General features: G+C 41.7%; 1 protein-coding gene across 8 annotated transcripts in view; it reads left to right on the top strand.

Annotated features, from left to right (window-relative positions):
* Window positions 1–10,751: 10,751 nt before the first annotated feature.
* VWA3B (von Willebrand factor A domain containing 3B) overlaps window positions 10,752–19,529 on the top strand; it is a 201,082-nt gene continuing 192,304 nt past the window's right edge. For 6 of the 8 annotated variants that reach the window (XM_070572067.1, XM_070572064.1, XM_070572066.1 and 3 more), the window contains exon 1: window positions 10,752–10,990. The gene's annotated coding sequence lies outside the window, so the exon portion shown is untranslated. The remainder of the gene's footprint in view (window positions 10,991–19,529) is intronic. The other 2 variants (XM_070572071.1, XM_070572069.1) reach the window with 2 other exon arrangements.

The following is a 19,529-nucleotide window of genomic DNA, read 5'->3' as shown; positions in this document are numbered from 1 at the left end:
GGGAACACTTCCCAATTCGTTTTATGAAGCTAGTATTACTCTGATACTAAAATCAAACAAAGACATATAAAAAAAAAAAGTTTAGACCAATATCCCTTATGAAAATAGATGCAAAAATCCTTAACACAACATTAGGAAATAGAATTCGACAATATATAAAAAGAATTATCCAACACAACGAGGTAAGGTTTATTCTAGGGAGGCAAGACTGGGTCAGCATCCAAAGATTGATTCAAGAAGTCCACCATCACACCAGGGTAAAGGAGAAAAATCATGTGATCGTATCCACGGAAGCAGAAAAAGCATTTAATATTCAATTCATGATAAAATCTCTCAGAAAACTGGGAACATAGAGAAACTTCAACTGGATAAAGAACATCTACAAAACCTTAAACCTTAGATTATACTTAATGGTGAAAGATCGAATGCTTTCCCCCTAAGATCAGTAATAAGGCAAGGATGTCCACTTTTACTCAGGGTAGTGCTAGGAGACTATCCAGTGTAATCAAGCAAGAAAAGGAAATAAAAGGCACACCAATCAGAAAGAAAGAAAAAAAACCACCCCTATTTGCAGAAGACATGTTTGTCTACAAGGAAAACCCCAAGGAACCCACCAAAAAAATAAACACAAAAAACTTCTATAACTAGTAAGTGAGTTTAGCAAGATTGTAGAGCGCAGAACAACATGAAAAATCACTTGTATATCTAGATCCAAGCAATAAACACATGGAGACTAAAATTTAAAATGCATTATCATTTGCAATCATTTTTTTTTTTAAAAAGAAATACGTAGATGTAAATCTAACACAACACGTCTAGGACAGGCATATTGAAAACTGCAAAATGCTCCTAGTTGATTCTTCCTTTTCAAATTGTTTTAGGTACTCAGTCCCTTCTTTCCATATACATTTTAGAATAAACACTCATACGTTGCTGGTGGGGACGTAAAATGGTATAGCAGAAAAACAGTGTGGCAGTTTCTTAAAAGACTACACCACCACGCAACCCAGCAGTCGTACTCACAGATATTTTTCCTAGGGGGATGAAAACATATGTTCACACAAAAATGTAGACAGCATGATTACAGCAATTTTATTCATTATAGCCCCAAACTGGAAACAACCCAGATGTCCCTCAGTAGAGGAATGGTTAAGTAAACTGTGGTATATCCACACCATAGAATTCAATAAAAAGGAATAAACTATGGATACACTCAAGAACTGGGATATATCTCCAGGGAATTATGCTGTGGGATAAAAGCCAATCCCAAAAGGTTACATACTGCACGATTCCATTAATATAACATTCTCGAAATGGCAAAATTGTAGAAATGGAGAAGAGAGCAGTAGTTGGCAGAGAGGGAAGTGGGTGTGGCTATGAAGGCTCAACACGAAGGATCCTTGTGGTGATGGAGACGTTCTGTATCTTGACTGTATCCATGTCAATACCATGGTTTTTATATTGTGCTATGGTTTTGCAAGGTGTTACCTTTGAGGGAAACTGGGTAATGGGTACACGGAATCTAACCGTTTTATGTCTTACAACCCCGCTTGTGAATCTATAATTATCTCAAAATAAAAAGTTTATTTAAAATAAAAAGAAAGGATGACCCAGGGGCTTTTCAATAATGTTCCATTCCAGGCTTTATTTTAATATCCTTGATTTTTCTTTTTTTCGCCTTTGCAGCAATTACCACAATTGATCTGTGCCTTTCTGGACAGGGATTTCAACAGGAAAGAGGTAGGAAGTAGACCTTAAAGAAAGAAGCCTATTCTTGATAAGAAAAAGACCCCACCCAATATTTCTGAAAACACATGCCTCCCAGGTTTTCAACTACTCCATAAAATTTGGGAGTTGCAAGACCTTGTCAGTGTCCATGTTATCCCTAGTGTTGGCACCTGGTCTGGCCCTCCGAATTCTCCTCCACCAGTGCAGGGTAAGGAATGTTCTCTGCTTCTCTGTGACAGTGGCCAAACTCCCACAGAGCCTGATAGTTTCATACTGCATCCACTCTAGCCTAATGGGCCAACAGTGAACTCTGGGCTTCTTGTGAGGTGGTTGGCTTCTGTGTCATGAAGAATTTCTATGTCAAGTTCACCTTCCTGTGCCTTAGCACGAGATCACTACCTTCACATTGTTCTGACCATGGGGTGTCAGGGTTTGGACTGCACCGTGAAGGTCAGCCTTACCTCATGTGTGCTGATGGCGTTCCTGTGTACTGTAGGCTGCTCCTTCATGTTTCTGGAGATTGCCGAACTTGAACTCAGTCATGAAGGCTATCCACTCTCCCGGGAGCATATTTCACAATGGCCACCATTAGCTTCTCTTTGTGCCTTTGAGTCTCTTGAGCCTTTTCTATGGCAGCAGCCTGCATAAAATCAAAGAGACTGCCCCTCTGGAGCCCAAGAGGTGGGTCTCAGGCTGCATTTGTCCCACTGTAGTAATACTCCTTTAGGTCTTTGGACCTTCCTGACCTATTTCCTTACTTAAATCTCTTGGAAAGCAGAGAATGGGATTGGATTTCTGCAAGAGTGAGCACGAGTTTTTCTTTTCTGGGCATCACCTTGCATCTGATAATGTTTGCAAACATATTGGGTCTTGTGCTCTACATCCTCATCTCCAAAACGCTCTAGAAGAACTGAGGGCCTGATGCATGTGTCCTGTCCTTCCGAGAAGGTAGCATGCGGGCACTGCGAAGTCATAAGACAGCATTCTCAAACTGAGATCCCAGACAATTGTGAATTTATGAGAAATTAAAATTCTTGTGTTTTTATTTCAACAATAACCTAACAAAAATGCTAATGTAACCACTTTGGAGATCATCTGGATGACCCCTTATGAAGCTTTGGCACTGATTGTGGTGTCCTTGGGTGCCATGTAGCTTTAATCATTTTAGGCTCAGGAGAAAAGAGCAAAGGAGGATAGAATATGTAAACAGTGTATTCTTCCAAAGTAAAGGCCAAATGATGCCATGGCTGGAAGAAAATTTCACAATAGTTCAAAGGGAGAGAATGACGGGAGAACTGAGTCATCAAATAGAATGCCGTGCTCTGGAAAATTATAGTCCAGGTGTGAGCAGCAATTTAGATCCAGCAAACTGGTATTATCCATCACATTGAATTAATAATGTCAATTATTAATGAGCAAAAGTAATCAAAATTTAATAATGATGTATACTGATTAAAATATATTGGATTCATTGTTTTGCTTGTTTCAAATCTCTAAAATTATTTGCATGAGGAGTTTATATCTAGTTCTAAGTTTGTGTATTTAAGTAATTTTTTTGTTATAATTTTATTTTATTTTTTATTTTGTTGAGGTCATATTGGTTTATAACATTGTGTAATTTCAGGTGTACATTATTATATATCAGTTTTGGTATAGACTGTGTTGGAAGTCCACAAGAATGCTTTTCCTTTAAGCATAATGCTGTCATAGAATAATTTTTGAACTGGAAAGTTCCTCAGAGATTAAGTGGAGAGGAAACTGAAGCCCCAAGAGATTAAAGGACTTTTCCAAGGTCAGACAGCTAATCCTCAGCAGGGCTGTGAAAGCACCAGGTCCCCTGGTGTCCAGCTCAGGCCCCCTTCCAAGGCACGGCTGTTCAGAAAAGTGATCCAGGAAGGTAGCTTATTCAGCCCCAAACGATGGACGGAGATGTCTTCTCTGAAACAGAGGCTGGGAGTTTTGCCTTTTCTTTTGCAGGCCGCTGACACAGAATACATCAACGATAGGCCAGATGTAATTGAAAAACAAGAAGAGAAGTTTAGAGACAAGATTGAACGTCAGTCCCCACCCTCCCCCAGCAACCCCGCCAACGCCAGTGTTACCATCTACTTTGCCTCCGTCACATTTGAATAAGTGCAGAAGGTCACAGATGATGTGCTGAAGTGCTATTTTTAACATTTCTAAATGGGTGCCACAGATTGTATGCATTAGAAAATAGACTACACAATGATTCTCTTCTGGAAGGTTCTCTCCTGCTTTAAAAATAGATCCACTTCTCTGAGGGCATCATCACTGCAGGCTGATATATTCTGAAATTTAACTTGATGTTTTTTAACCTCTAGTAGATAGTGAAATGATAGATTTTCAAGCTTTGAACTTGTGCTGTTTGTAGATGAAACCCGTCTGAAATATTCTAATATAACATACATTTCATTGGGTTTAGCTACCCGCAAATGATGCAGGAATGTCCCCAGGTAATTTCCAGTTTACCCAGTGGTACCTTCCAAGTGCCTACACATAGTCAATTACTAAACGATATCAGCCATTTCTACAGTTTCATTTCGCCTGTGCTGGCTCTGTCTACTGCCCCATCATCTCCACTGCCCAGCTTTCCTTAGGGCCACTCCTGCCCTGCTCCCTGCTGCTGATGCTGCTGTTTCTCTGAGACCCCCACTTCTCCCATCTTGGCCAGGACCCCTGCCTCTGCACCCTCCTCCATGGTACCTGTATGGCCCCCGCCTCCCAGAATTCTGCAGTTAAAGGATCTATAACCTCTTTTCAGATGAATCAGTGCGGACAGTGGAATGGTATTAACTTTTTCTTCCCCCCAGGGCTGTTAGTTACCTTGTAAAGCTCCCTAATCAGGAATATGCTCTCTGTATCCACTGGGGCTTCTTCACCCTGAGTCCGTTGACCTCGCAGGAGGCTAAGGCTGGAACTCAGGAAGTCTATCAGTTTGGAGGGGAAAAAAATTACATCTTCATTTTCACTATCCTCAGACTGAAAATCTGCGTTTCCCTCCATTATGAAAGTAGGCAGCAAACACAATAGGAGCAGCAAATCAATGATTCCGCCAGAGCAGAAACCTTTGGTATTGTCATTGAGGGGACCATTGTCGCAGGTATCTGCAAACAGTGTTTATACTCACCATTACTTTAAAATCACAATAATTATCAGACCTGCCACTAGATGTTGTTATTTAAAGTGTTAATAAGGAAGCACATGTATTACTGTAGCACAAGTTTTTTAAAAAATATTTTCAGAACTGTATTTCAATATAATTGGTTTCCTTCACAATTTTATGTATTTTATTTTATTCATTTAAGAGCATTTTTTTCTGAGAAGGAGTCTGTGGGCTTCCCAGACCTCCAAAGGGGTCCATGGCACAAAATGTTCCAGAGACTCTGCCTAGGAGGTTAATTAACATAAGGGCTGTTAGAAATTACTTTTCTCCCATGTAATCAGAGCTGTTCCTGTTAGGAGCCTTGTTCTTGCATTACTGGGGCCCAAGAATCAGAAGACCCGGCAGTCCAATACTTGCCCACTAGACCAAGGTCTTGGACCCCCCTTGGTCTTCCTTTTACAAAGGACATTATCGCCTGGCTCAACCAGAAGCCTGGCTGGTCCTGTAGCCAGGACATTGCCATGTTGGCTTTGGAATGACCCTTTCTGGCAAGATGTGTGTCATAGGTCAAATTGTCTCCTCCACAATGATATGATGAAGTCCTCACCCCTGGTACCTGTGAATGTGACCGTTTTGGAAGTAGGGTCTTTGCAGATATAATCAACTTAAGATGAGGTCATACTGGAGTCTAATCCGATATGACTGGTGTCCTTATAAGAAGAGGAGAAGGGACACACAGGGAGAACGCCGTGTGATGACAGAAGTGGAGACTGGAATGAGGCAGCTGCAAGCCAAGGGACACCGAGGGCTGCCGGCAACCACCAGAAGCCAGGGGGAGGCAAGGAAGGATTTTCCCCCACGATTCAGAGGGAGCGTGGCCCTGCTGACTCCTGGTTTCAGACTTCTAGCCTCCAGAACTGTGAGAGAAGAGATTTCTGTTGTTTGAAACCACCAAGATTGTGGTACTTTGTTAGTGCAGCCCTAAGAAACGAATCCAGTGTGTATCAGAGTGCCTAATAAGGGGAGAGTGGGAGCCTCGCTGAGTCACAAAACTGGTTGTGTGACTTTTGGGACCTAGTTGCTAATAAAGCTTGTACATGTGGCAGAATCTGGTCTGAGCCTAACACTGATTGTTACATGCCATCTGGCTGTGAGATTGCGGGGAAGGAAATATATAGCAGCCTCCCACTTCCAACTGGCGGAGCCTAGCGATACCCAAAATAGTGGCACAATTGTTGGGCCTAGGGATTAGCTTAGCTCAGTTGAAAACAGAATGTCTCTCTCTCCTTTTTTGTGTTACACTTGGCTGAAGCTGCCCTCGTTGCGCAAACACTTCAAGTGAAACGGTCTCCTTCCATTTTTGCTCATCACCTCTTCTTTTTTTTTTTTTTTTTTAAGATTTTATTTTTTCCTTTTTCTCCCCAAAGCCCCCCAGTACAGAGTTGTATATTCTTCGTTGTGGGTCCTTCTAGCTGTGGCATGTGGGACGCTGCCTCAGCGTGGCTTGACGAGCAGTGCCATGTCCGCGCCCAGGATTCGAACCAACGAAACACTGGGCCGCCTGCAGCGGAGCACGCGAACTCAACCACTCAGCCACGGGGCCAGCCCCGCTCATCACCTCTTCTTTCCCTGGGCTTCAAACAGAAGTCCAGGAAAGGCTGAGCGGGGACCAAACTCACTGGCAAAATCTATGCTGGTTCCAGCTTTGTCTCCCTCTTCCTTAGGTTGAGTTCCCTCCCAGGGAAAGATCAGTCCCTTATAAGAGCCTGAGTCAGGACCCTCTTCTCTATCAACACCATAGTCTTGTTTACCCAGAGAAGTCAAACAGTACTAGGGCACCAATTCAGACACCCATTTTAGAAGACGCTTTGAGCTCTGAGGCAGAAGCATCCTGGGGCCTTGAACTTCTTACCTCCCTGGTTTGGACACTCAAGGCAGGGATGGTGAAGGGTGGGAATCAGAAGGGACAGGGACATCTCAGTGCTTGGAGCTACCACTCCTCCCCTCTTAAGGCCCCATTTCCTTCTTGCTTAGCTCCGAATCTCCCTATGACCAAGACAGTCCTTCCTTCCCCGGAGGCCTCTGCCTTCTGCTCTTGCCTAGAAATGTGTCCTAAAGTCTGCTCCTGCTTCCGTATATTCATATATATATATATATATAGCCTTTAAAATACACTAGAGCCTTCATAAGAGTCACCCAATCTTTCAGTAAATAGTTTCTCCCAGACCAAATGCAAAGTCAAATATTGACCTGCATAAATTTCTGCTCATGTAACCTCATCTTCAAATGTCAGAAAAAGAGCCTTCAACCTTCTCCTCCATTCCAGAGAGAGATACTATGCAGCTCTTTCGGTCTCACACAAAATCTTCTTCAAAACATCTAGTCCTGCCCCACAAATCAAGTTTTCAGTTGTAGAAAAAACTCTTGCTCAAAATGTCTCTGAGCTAGCTCCTCATGTTATTAAACTACCCTGCTTCTTCTGCTAGTTTTGGCCAGTGAACTAGCTCCCATTTATTGATTGATTGAGATATAATTCATATACCATAAGTGTACAGTTCAGGGGCCGACCTGGTGGCATAGTGGTTAAGTTCACGTGCTTTGCTTCAGCGGCCTGGGGTTTGTGGGTTCAGATCCCGGGTGCAGATGTACACGCCACTCATCAAGCCATGCTGTGGCAGCATCCCACATACAAAATAGAGGAAGATTGGAACAGACGTTAGTTCAGGGCCAATCTTCCTTGCCAAAAAAAAAAGATTCATTAAAGTGTACAATTCATTAATTTTTAGTATAGTCACAGAATTGTCCAATCATCACCAACTCTCTAACTCCAGAACATTTTCATCACCCCAAAGAGAAACCCCATGCCCATTAGCAGTTATTCATTCTCCCCTCTCCCCAGCCCCCAGCAACTACTAATTTAGTTTCTGTCCCTACGGATTTGCCTGCTCCTTTATTTTTTTCAACCCTTTTCCAATCTCAAGAATCCAACCCAGATCTACCGAATTAGCACTTCTTCAGTGAGGGCCTGCTGTGGGGGAGACCCTCTGCTCTGAAAGGCCAGCCGTGTTAAGTCCTCTTTCCTCAGAATGTGGAGAAGAGGGTCAGGCGGCCACACAGATCCCCAGGGGAGGCTGGGCGTCAGGGCTTAAGGAGGCGTGGCAGCAGAGAGTGTGAAGAACACCCGGTCCTCTGACTTTGCAGACTTACGCCACACAGGCTTCATTAGCACAAGGCTTCCATAACCATGGAGAATGTTTGCCGAGCTCACGAGCCTTTGCTTCTAATTTCTGGAGAGCTGCTGCAGGCAGTTGCTAGCTTTCCATGCAAACAGAAACAAACTTAAATGTCCACTGAATGGCTGGAAATTTGATTCTCTTGGGCACAGTCCGCTTGGGCCCCACCTGTCCTCACACCAAGCATTTGCTGGATCTGGTGCTGCCCAATTGCCATCATCCGTGTCCTCCTTCATGGCAGGGCTGTTATTACACCACCAGCTAGCTAAAGTCCTGCAGGATGAAAATAGTTTTAAAGATATCTTTGGAGAATACAACTTCGCCTTAAAATATACAAAACAGGCATATTCATTTCGCTAAGATTTTTTTCTAAACTAACCTACAGTAATTCTAAATATACTTTTAGTTCCGAAAGTATAATATGCATTTTCAAATAATAATATGAAAGAGCATTTGTTTGTTGCTTTTAAGTAAAATACAGAACAATTTTCAGCAGAGTTCTTTTCTTTTCTTAGTACCTACTACTAGTATGTAAATAGTAAAGATTTTTCTCTTGGTATTTCTTTATTCATTTCATTTTCTTTATGCACTTTCATATCATGTCCTCATTTATAATCTCTCATAACAATTTATGCATTCTATACTTATTGATATTTACCACATTAGAAGTTAAAATCAGAAACTTTAAAAAATATTTAATTCATTTAAAAATAACAATAAACTCATTATATGTTAACATAAACATATTTTTAAGAAAAATGTCTATTTTCTAAAACAAAAATTTTAGTGAGAAGAGTGGCATCGTTTTACATTTTTGAAAATCTCTTTAATGACTGTCTCAATAGAAAACAGCTGGATTCTCATACCTACTTTTTAAAATAACAGCTTTATTGAGATATATTTCACAAACCATTCCATTCCCCCATTTAAAGTGTACAATTCAATGGTTTCCATTATATTCACAGAGTTGTGCAACCGTCACCAGTATTAATTGTAAGACATTTTCACTATCCCAGAAAGAAACCCTGTGCCCATGAGCATTCACACCTTATTTCTTCTTACCCTCCACCCCCAGGGCCCTGCCCTAGGCAACTGCCAGTCTACATTCTGTCTCTGTGGATTTGCCTCTTCTGGACATTTCATGAGATGGAATTATACCAGATGTGGTCCTTTGTGACTGACTTCTTTCACACAGCATAATGTTTTCAAGGTTTATCTATTTTGTAGTATGTTTCAGTAACTCCTTTCTTTTAATTGCTGAATAATATCCCATTGTATGCATATACCACATTATATTTATCCGTTCATCAATTGATGGACATTTGGCCATATCTCCACTTTTTGACTATTATGAATAATGCTGCTATGCACATTCTTGTATGAGTTTTTGTATAGATATATATATTTCATTTCTTTGGGTGTATGCCTAGGAGTGTAATTGCTGGGTCATATGGTAACTCTGTGTTTGACATTTTGAGGACCTGCCAGATTGTTTTCCACAGTCTATTTCATATTCTACCAGCAACGTTTGTGGGTTCCAATTTGTCCACATCCTCTCCAACACTTGTAATTATCTGTCTTCTTTATTATTGCCATCCCAGTGAGTGTGAGGGACTATCTTACTGTGGTTTCAAGAAAACAACTGGGGCCAGCCCCGTGGCTGAGTGGTTAGGTTCGTGCACTTCCCTTCCATGGCCCAGGGTTTCGCTGGTTTGGATCCTGGGCGCGGACATGGTACCACTTGTCAGGCCACGTTGAGGCAGCGTCCCACTTGCCACAACTAGAAGGACCCACAACTAAAATATACAACTATGTACTGTGGGGATTTGGGGAGAAAAAGCAGAAGAAAAAAGAAAATGACTGACAGTATTTGTTACTCGTGATAAAATTTATGATCTCAGGTGAAAATCAGAATTTTGGAAGATTAGTGTCTACCACTATGAACTTGACAGCTTCCCAACACCTGCATATTTTCCTGATGAGACTGATGACAACATTAACAACTGCAATTGTTTTAAATATTATGTCCTGAATTGTGTCACTATTTGGAACTTCTGTGTACCTCAGTGAATCAATATTTTCCAAATGACCAAAACATGATATTACAAAATTCTGCATGGGCAAAAGAGATCATTCAAAGACAGACCAATGGATTTAATATAACAGAGAACAAAAAGTACACTGCTATGGTTTTTGATTTCACATTACAATTAACCCTTAAGAAACTACCACTGGCAGCGGCTGGCCCAGTGGCGCAGCAGTGAAGTTCGGCCGTTCTGCTTCCGCGGCCCGGGGTTTGCTGGTTTGGATCCCAGGTGCAGACATGGCACTGCTTGGCATGCCATGCTGTGGTAGGCATCCCACGTATAAAGTCGAGGAAAATGGGCATGGATGTTAGCTCAGGGCCAGTCTTCCTCAGCCAAAAGAGGAGGATTGGCAGTGGATGTTAGCTCAGGGCTAATCTTCCTCAAAACAAAGAAGAAAAAAAAGAAACTGCCACTGACAGAGTTTGGGAGTTACATCAAAGAATATCCACAGTTATCTGAAAAGGCTATTAAAATATTCTTCTCTTTTCCAACTACATATCTGTGTGATGACAGATTTTCTTCATATTTCAGTCAGACAGACTGAATGCAGAAGTAGATATGAGAGAGAGTTCCAATTCCAGAATGGCAGCATTGTGAGCTCCACAGGCTCAGGTAAAATGAGCACAAGAGATGAAACTATAATAAAACAACAATGTAAATTCTCTGGAAATTGTCCTAAGGGCATACATTGAATGAAGAAATATTTATTCAAGAAAACCTACCAAAACTTGGTAAGAAGAGCGAGAGTCTGGGGTGCTTGGGCCCTAACTCCCTCCTCCCTGGCCCAGCTCAGCTTGACAGAAGCTCCACTCAGACAGGTATGGTGAGAAGATGGGGCTCCGTCAAGAGAGGGACTCCTAGTCAGTAGATACAACATCTCACAGGGAGAAGCAGGCTGTTAGCGTTTCTCGCCCCCTCCAATGCCCAGTTGGAGAGGCTAAATTCCTAGGGAGTGTGGACAACAGTTTGGGGGCTCTCTTCCTCCACTCAGACCTCACTCATAAGGTGGAGGCTTTATCCCAGGTAAAATAGGGTGAGAATACTGGGATCCTGGTCACTCTCACCCTGGCTTACTTGTAGGGTGGATGTTCCACATCAGGAAAGGCAAGCCAAGAAGACCAGAAGCTACCACCCCCATCCCGTGCCAGGAGTATGGTGGCTCAGAGATTCTCCCAGGGGTAGAAGCGGTCCATAACAACAGAGCCCTCTAAATCTGTCCTCAGAAGAACTGAATTTATTTGTTCAGTTGCAATGAAACTGTAGGTCAGTCTGGGGAGTACTGCCATCTTAATATTTAGTCTCCCAATCCTTGTACGTAGGATGTCTTTCTACTTAATTAGGTCTTCTTTAATTTCTTTCAACAATGCTATGTAGTTTTTACACTTTGAGAACTGCTGCTTTATGGAAGTTATAAGTAAACGTCATAGATGACCTCTTTAGAATTATCTTGTTTCCTTCTCCTAAACTTGTTCAGCTGTCACTGCTCAATCTTAAAAATTCATACTCCCCTGAAGTACAAGTTTGATGGGGAGAAGCAATCATTTCTAAAGTTTTATCCTGGTCTTGTAAGTCTAATTTTAGCACGTTTTCACACAACTCTGATGACCATACATGGCTTCAAGCTGGTTTTAATTTGTAATGCCTTACTTAAATTACGACATTTGTAGCTTTCTTGAAAATGACAGCTTTTTGGATGGAGAGACACAAATACAGAGAAGGAGGCCAGATCACCTAAATAGGGAAACTTTAGGAGCTCGTCATCTTTTCTAAGTCTTTAGTGATGAGAGCATATGTACAGAGTCCTTTTGGCCATGAAGAGTGTTCATTTTAATCTCCCTATCCTTGGGTCTACCCCAAATGGTACTGGCTCTAAGATTCAGGAGATTTAAACTGCAAAGTCCTTGTTGTCTTGAGAAAAAGTGTAAAGAGTTATGATCTTCCTGTTCTGACTAGAACTTAGAACATGTGAGCACATAGTCCATACCCATGTAATGGGATGATAATATCATTAAGAACGATAACGATGAGATTAACAAGGAAGCGAAAATTGCTAGGTGCAAAAGAATGCCATCTTGGCCACCCTTCTTTGAGTGGTAAAACATCTAAGACAACATATTCTGAACTATGACATATAAGCAAATTCATCTAATTCTTATCAAAATCAAGAACATTCTTTCTTTAGCTGCCAAGGTGAAGAATATAATTAACCTATTCAAGGAACTTGAATAGGTAGTTAATACATCTGTTTTTGGAGTCCCTTAGATTATTCTTCCTCCTTCCCTAAACCGTGATTTGGGTTTTCCTTGGTTTTGTCTGCTGGGCCCACCAGCCTTGGTACCACGTGCTGGCTGGCACTAGGCAACGGATGTCTTGAGGCCCTTAGTGAAATAATATATGTGCTGAGGACACGGGATGAGTGGGCCCATCTGCATATACACATAACTGTCAGTGGCCCAAATACCATAAAAGTTTTCCTCAGAGAATACTTACTAATTATCACCAAGTGTCAAGACACCAGTTAGGGCTTTTTAAAACTAATACAAGAGATTTTACAAAGAGTAATGTGGCTTTGGAATAGTTTTGAGGAGGTGGGACTTACAGGTAGGTTCATTGAAAAACATCAACATGAAACTTCCAGTTGTGTCTAAAATGCTGGAAAAGGGCAATATTAACATAGCGCTTATTATCTGTCATCATAATTATTACAATAATTACATATACATTTGCTAAATTCTGTAGTAGGTGGTATAGGAAGCAAGCAAACCAGATAGAGTCACTGACTTAGGTCATGTGGTAGATAAGTCCAAAGACAGGCTCTTAAAGGCTTTTTCTTAATCTTGAGGAACATATGGACTCTTTCGAAGAAAAAGAAGACAACTACTATGGTCTTACATTATTTTTATTATAACGTTTCTTAAATCCACCAATATAAAGCTAGCAATAAACTAACTCCTCATGCTTATAACTTATACAATTTTAAAACCAAAAGAAATTTATAAGATAAACACACAAAGACCATGAAATGTAGTAAAATTCAAGTGGACATCTACCGCGATATGCTACTGTTCTGCTGAGCCCACCTACAACTTGCAGTGAGGGTATGTTCTGACTGCTCCTACTGCAGCCTCTGTTACTATATGTGACTGTATGTGACATGATGACTTCATTTTCCCACCACCATTTGGCCTTTACTTGGCAGAATGCATCCTTTCATATTCATGGTATTTCCAAGTTCTTGTCTAATTATTTGAGACGTTTAATTTCTGACACTGATACATCAATAAACACATATAAACATGGTCACTCAAATCCCATTAGCTAACAGGACATCATTCAAATATTCATGAATCAATCAAGAATATAGTCATATAGTTTAAAAGGAAGATCAACATGGAAATGAAAACACAAAATTACAAATTTTCATAGAGCATTCACAGACATCCAAAAATAAATAGAAGGAATACAGGATTGGGAGTCTAGTGTGAGAAACATTGCCATTGGTTATTCTTTGATGCATTAAAAAATGTGTTGGTCTCTTTTATGTTTAGAGACAGCTAAGTGTTGGACACTCAAAAGGCAAGATGAGTGGGGCTGGGGGAGAGGACCCCAGCAGTCAGCTCAATGTGTGAATGCAGCACCAGAGGAAGCTGCTCTGGAGACCGGTAGGAAGCTTTACAAAGTAGGTGACATCAGTACTGGGCCTTAATGGATGAGGAGAAATTCTCCAGGTGGAGAATAAGAGAGGAGAACTCAAGGCAGAGAGATCAATGTCCCTGAACTGAGTGTTTGTATGTTTGCAATTCTCTGTCATTATAGTAAGTCAAATAAGCAACAGTGAGTGCCTGCTTTGAGTTTAGCTCCATAGGGGGCACAATGAAGTTCACGTTTCTGTCTTTGGAAAGCTGAAAATCTAGTTGGGGGGACAAAACTGCAACTGACTAGACAGTGAACCTACACTGTCAAAGAGTGTGGCCCAGAGACTAGATGCTACAGGAGTGCCTAGCAGCCTGAGTGGCCTAAGAGTAGGGTGGTGAGAGCAAGCTTCATGGGAGAGGCAGCTGAATGGGGCCTAGTGGGACAGAACAGATAAGAAGCAAACCCCGCAGTGACACCTCCCCCAAAGGGTGGTCAATGAAAGGGGTGGGGGCTGCTGAGGGCTTCTCAGGACTGATAGAGAAACCTCATACATGGGAGGATCTGGTGTGGCCATGAGAGCAATGCTACCAAGGCTATGCTTAATTTCCATCATTGAGCGCAACATATTTTACCCAGCCAAGGAAATCAATGACTTTCCCTGGCCCCTTCTCCTCTCTACCCTCAGTGAATCAACTACTGTGTAGCAAGCAGAATTAACTGACAGGTCGCTTTGTTAACTGTAGCCACAGACCACATTAGATTCAATATTCTGCCCACAGCAATCAGCTTCCTGGAAAGAGAAGCCGTGACTGTGCTTTCAGAATGTGCAGTCCTCCTGTGCGTTCCTTGTAGTGAGTGAGCTGGGAAAATCCCTTACCAGACATGCTGGTCAAGGTCTTGGGCGTCAAAGACGTGCCAGCAACATTAAGGCAAGGACTTGATTAAGATTGCTGAAGATGACTTTCAGTTAATATTGATTAAATTTACAATTTTCAACCTTTAAATTAATTTTTGAATACACTGCACCTTTGCATGATATAAAATTCAGAAATTATAATACAAAACTTAGTGAAAAATCTTCTTTGTGCCTGTGTCCCTAACCATTCATTTCCCCTCCCTGGTGGCAACCAATATTACAGTCTTGAGTCTCCTTCCAGAAATATCTTATGCACAGACAAGCAATCACAGATACATTCTTAAAGAAAAGAATTCACTAGTGTCATATTTTCTTATTGTAAATAATGTTAGGGATGTATTTTCTTTCACTTAAGAAGGAAACGGTTATTAGCTTTTCAAATTATAAAATAACGCATATTTAGTATAGAAAACCAGGAAACTACAAGAAGGAAAAGGAAAAAAATGAAAATAGCCCATTATCCGACTATTTGGAGATAAGCTCTGGGGACCTACAGTTATTTATGTACTTCCTTCTAGTACTTTCGTATTATGCACACAATATATTACACTGGAGTCTTTTTGTTTTCACTAACTATAGTGTTCTAGCCTTGCCAAGTCTTTAAAAGTGTCTTCCACACATCGTTTTTAATGGCCTGTTTGTATGCACTATAATTTATTTAACCAAGGCCTTTTGTTTGTAACTCAAGTTTATTACAATTTTGCACCATTATAAAACTTCACTTGATATATATTTAGTCTTTATCTATTGATGACTGTGATTTAAGTGAAAGTTTCCTAAGGGACAAGACTGTGCTGGTCTTGACTACTTATATCCATAGAGCACAGTGGCTGGCTATACGAATTTAAAATATTAGCAGACCATATCTGCAATAAAAAAGGCAAATTTTAAGTGCAGTTAAACCTCGAAAAGGATTTATTTAAGTGAAATTAAACCTCAGAAAGGGTTGGGTTTCTGATTTCTCATATCAGTCGCTTTTTGGAAGATAGGACAGCATTCTTTCAGCTATAGCTACAAACCCTGTGGAGGACACGTCTAGGGTTGGTTTATTCTCTTGGGTAAAAGGAAGAATTGTGACCAGGGGTCTTAAATCCTAGAACAGGTCACAAAAAGGGCCTCCATTTTTAGTAAGCAGCACCTTCTATGAATTCTACTTTCAGTGAGGATTCATAGACAAAAGGGTGCATTTTACACCGCTGGAATAAATGAGCTGTAGGGCACCCAAATCAGTGTGAAAACATCAGACAAAACTCTCTCTTCACAAGTGACCGTAAGACAACGCCATTTAACACATTACGAAAAGCTCCTTTCTCAAAACAATCCCTTGTTCCTCAGGGAATCTCTATTTTAAAAGATGATGGTCACGGGACAGTTGTGGTCTTGTCTATTATTCTTCTAAATGAGGCAGCAGACCCTTTTGGTTTGTTCAGTATGCAAGGAGATCTTTCCCCATCCCCAACTGTGGGTCTCCGCAGTGGGAACAAAGGATGCATCCAGGGCAGAGGACAGACGAGCAGAGAAGGACGGCAGAGAGAGCAGGTTTGTGTGGGAGTCCCCTTGTGACTCAGCTGAAGGGTAACATCTTCAGTTAAAGAATGTCTGGGGATGGCTCCTGTGTTGACAAAGCCCCATGCCTGGCCATAAAGAGGTCCACGAAGACCAGAAACACTGAGTGCGCAGTTGTATAGCAGAAACAGGGACTCTCGCGCTCTGGTTCCTTCCAAGGGAAACTTGCAGTCAGGCCCAGGTCTAGGGTTAGGCTTATGCAGGTGAAAAGACGTCTCCTGTAAATCTTGACTTTGAAAAGGTGTACAGAGAGAGAAGAGAAACAATCATAGGCTCTGTCTTCACTGGCAACTAGACTTTTGACTATCATATGCAGAAGGAAGCTCTTTCTTGGATCTGTCTTTCTCTGAAGGTATAAAAAGCACTTCCTCTTCCTGTTAATTTTTTTATGATGATCCTTAAGGTGCTGATGGAGCAATTTCCAATACCCTCAAAATGATACTTTTTTTTTAAAGATTTTATTTTTCCTATTTCTCCCAAAGCCCCCCAGTACATAGTTGTGTATTTTTAGTTGTGGGTGCTTCTAGTTGTGGCATGTGGGACGCCGCCTCAGCATGGCTTGACAAGTGGTGTCATGTCCACGCCCAGGATCCGAACTGGTGAAACCCTGGGCCACAGAAGCGGAGCGCACGAACTTAACCGCTCGGCCACGGGGCCGGCCCCTCAAAACGAGACGTTTAACGTTAACTTGGCCCACATTTACTCCCACTTGCACCTGACTTCACAATGGACTCAACACCCTGGAGAAATTACAGTTCTGCCTCTGACAAGAACAGGATATAATCAACAAAACTTCATAAAGTCAACTATATAAACTTCGAAACATATACCATCATTCTTTTCTTTTTAACTTTTCTTTTTAAATGAATATAGACCCACAGGAAGTTATTTAAAAAAGTACAGAGAATTCCCTATACTCCTCCCCAAGCTTCCAATGATAACATCTTACATACTTGCAATATGCTATTGAAACCAGGACACTGATATTGACATTGGTGCTATTGCCACTATTCGTTTTGACATGTGACAGTGTAAAAACTGAAAATCCTAAAACCTAAGAAAAAAACGAATTCCATCTTGTGCTAAATCTACTACTACCAGCTCAAGCTCTCCACGCTGCACCCTGCTCAGGCTGTCTGGGTTTGTAGCAGCCACGCCTTCTCTGGGCAGAGAAATGCTGTCTCCTCTAAGACTTGCGAATCCCTCGTCTTGAATACACAGAGCAGGCCCCGCTTGTCCCTTATTCCTTGTGCCCAAAGGACAACCTTCCCTCCTTCCACCAGAAACAGAAGGTGGAATCTATGGGGGTCTCTCCCATACAAAAATTTAATATTCTTTTGTTTTTTAACTTTTTATTTTGAAATAATTATAGATTCACAGGAAGTTGCAAAAATAATACCGAGAAGTCCCTGGTACCCTTCACCCAGTTTCTCCCAGTGCTTACTTTAAAGCTCATTTATCAGGTTGCTACATTAGGAAAAGATAATCAATTCCTGTTTTTTGTTCTTTGCTCTTTGTTTTTGTTTTTTTTTTTAACCAGGAAATATCACCTTTTCTTTGACTACTTTTGTCCAGTGAAAGAAAATCTGTTACAGCGGAGACTCTGCTATTTAAGGGATTGGGGCTGATTGTTAACCACTTAGTTGAAAATGTAGGAACTATTAAAAAAATGATACACAGATCTTACGTACCTCATTTTAACTTGGCTCATATAAAGGTGTTCATTCTCCAAACATTTGATATAGGGTTGTTAAAAAAAATTTTGTATTCCAATGGAAAACGATGCGTTGTCTATAGGGTACACTTCTGCCTTATCAGATTGATTCTGTGGGCCCGTTTTATAAATCTGTACAGTGTGGGTAACTGACAGACGTGCAAATTATGTCCTGTCTGGTGGAGATGGGCTTCCTGTGCCCTTGGGGAAAAGCCAGTCTGTGTCATTTGCACAGTCAGTATGACTTTACTGCATATAAATTTTCCTTTACTTTTCCTCTGAAGCAGTTATAACATCTTCCTGTCTCCTTCGTTTGATGAATTTAATAGAACCCTAACATGCGCTCACCTTTATCTCTGAACCACAGTCATGCTTTTACCTTTTTCTGAAACTTACCTTTTAACAGGGTCAAGGTTTTTTTTCTTTGAATATTTGTCCACTGTTGAGAGTTGCTTCTCTTTCTTTCAAAAACTGCGCTCATATCACAGACAACAAGGACCAGCTTCACTCTCTCTGAAGTGGACATAGAGCGTAAAGACGCACGCACTGGAGAGCTGAATACTTCCAGATTCGGGGAACTGCTTATCCCTCCCCCCAGTCACCTACTGGGGTTTCACTCACTCCTAATTCAACAGCAATGTCATTTAATGACTCACCTGCAGCTAGTACTTCCAAAGCATTCATCCTAAGTTTCACAGAAATTAGAACTTTCTCTCTTTTAACACTCGTTTCACTAATTTATAACATTTAATTGAATTATGTGATGAGAGTCTAAGCAGCATAAATAGATTTGAGATCAAACATATCTGACCCGCTAAACGTACAGCTCAGTTGGTTGGAAAAGAGCCTGCGCACCTCTGCCTTCCTAGGGAGCCGAAGTGCTGTGCTCAGCGGGCTGCAGGTCAGTTGACCTGTGAATATGCTCGGAGGAGGCTGATTAAGGAAGCGTGTGGCAGAGTGGGGCTGGGTGTCCTCCAAAGTTCTTTTCTCCTTGCCAGGCACGCAGCTGGACCCCGTATTCTAGCCTCTCTTCACGGGACTGAATTCTAACCAAAGGAATTTAAGTGGAAGGGAGAAACGCCTCTTCCAGCTCTGGCCCATAGAAACCTCCCCACTGTCACTCTCCAGCCCTCTTTCCCCTTCTGCTGGCTTGAGGAGACAAGCGCCTTGTGAGTCAGTGAGAAAGATGGTGGGGTTAGAGGACATAAGGAGCCTGAGTCCCCAGGTCACTGCTTGGAGGACCTGCTGATCAGGAATATCACGTTTGCATCATTGTAATGTTTGGAAGCAAGATACTGGCTTCCATTGTGTTTGAATCGGTGTATGTTTCTGGGTTTGCTTCTTACAGCAGCTTGCATCATTGTAACCGATCTAGAGCTTCCACTGGGTGACCACAGCTGACTCTCTGTTTCTACTTATCAAGAGGAAGAGGGGCCGGCTCCGTGGCCGAGTGGTTAAGTTCGTGCGCTCCGCTGCGGCGGCCCAGGGTTCGGATCCTGGGCACTCATCAGGCCACATTGAGACG

The sequence above is a fragment of the Equus przewalskii genome, chromosome 14 (genome assembly GCF_037783145.1).
Source record: "Equus przewalskii isolate Varuska chromosome 14, EquPr2, whole genome shotgun sequence".
Classification (NCBI taxonomy): Eukaryota; Metazoa; Chordata; class Mammalia; order Perissodactyla; family Equidae; genus Equus; species Equus przewalskii.
Note: the sequence above shows the minus strand (reverse complement) of the source record. Positions and strands in the feature narration are given on the sequence as shown.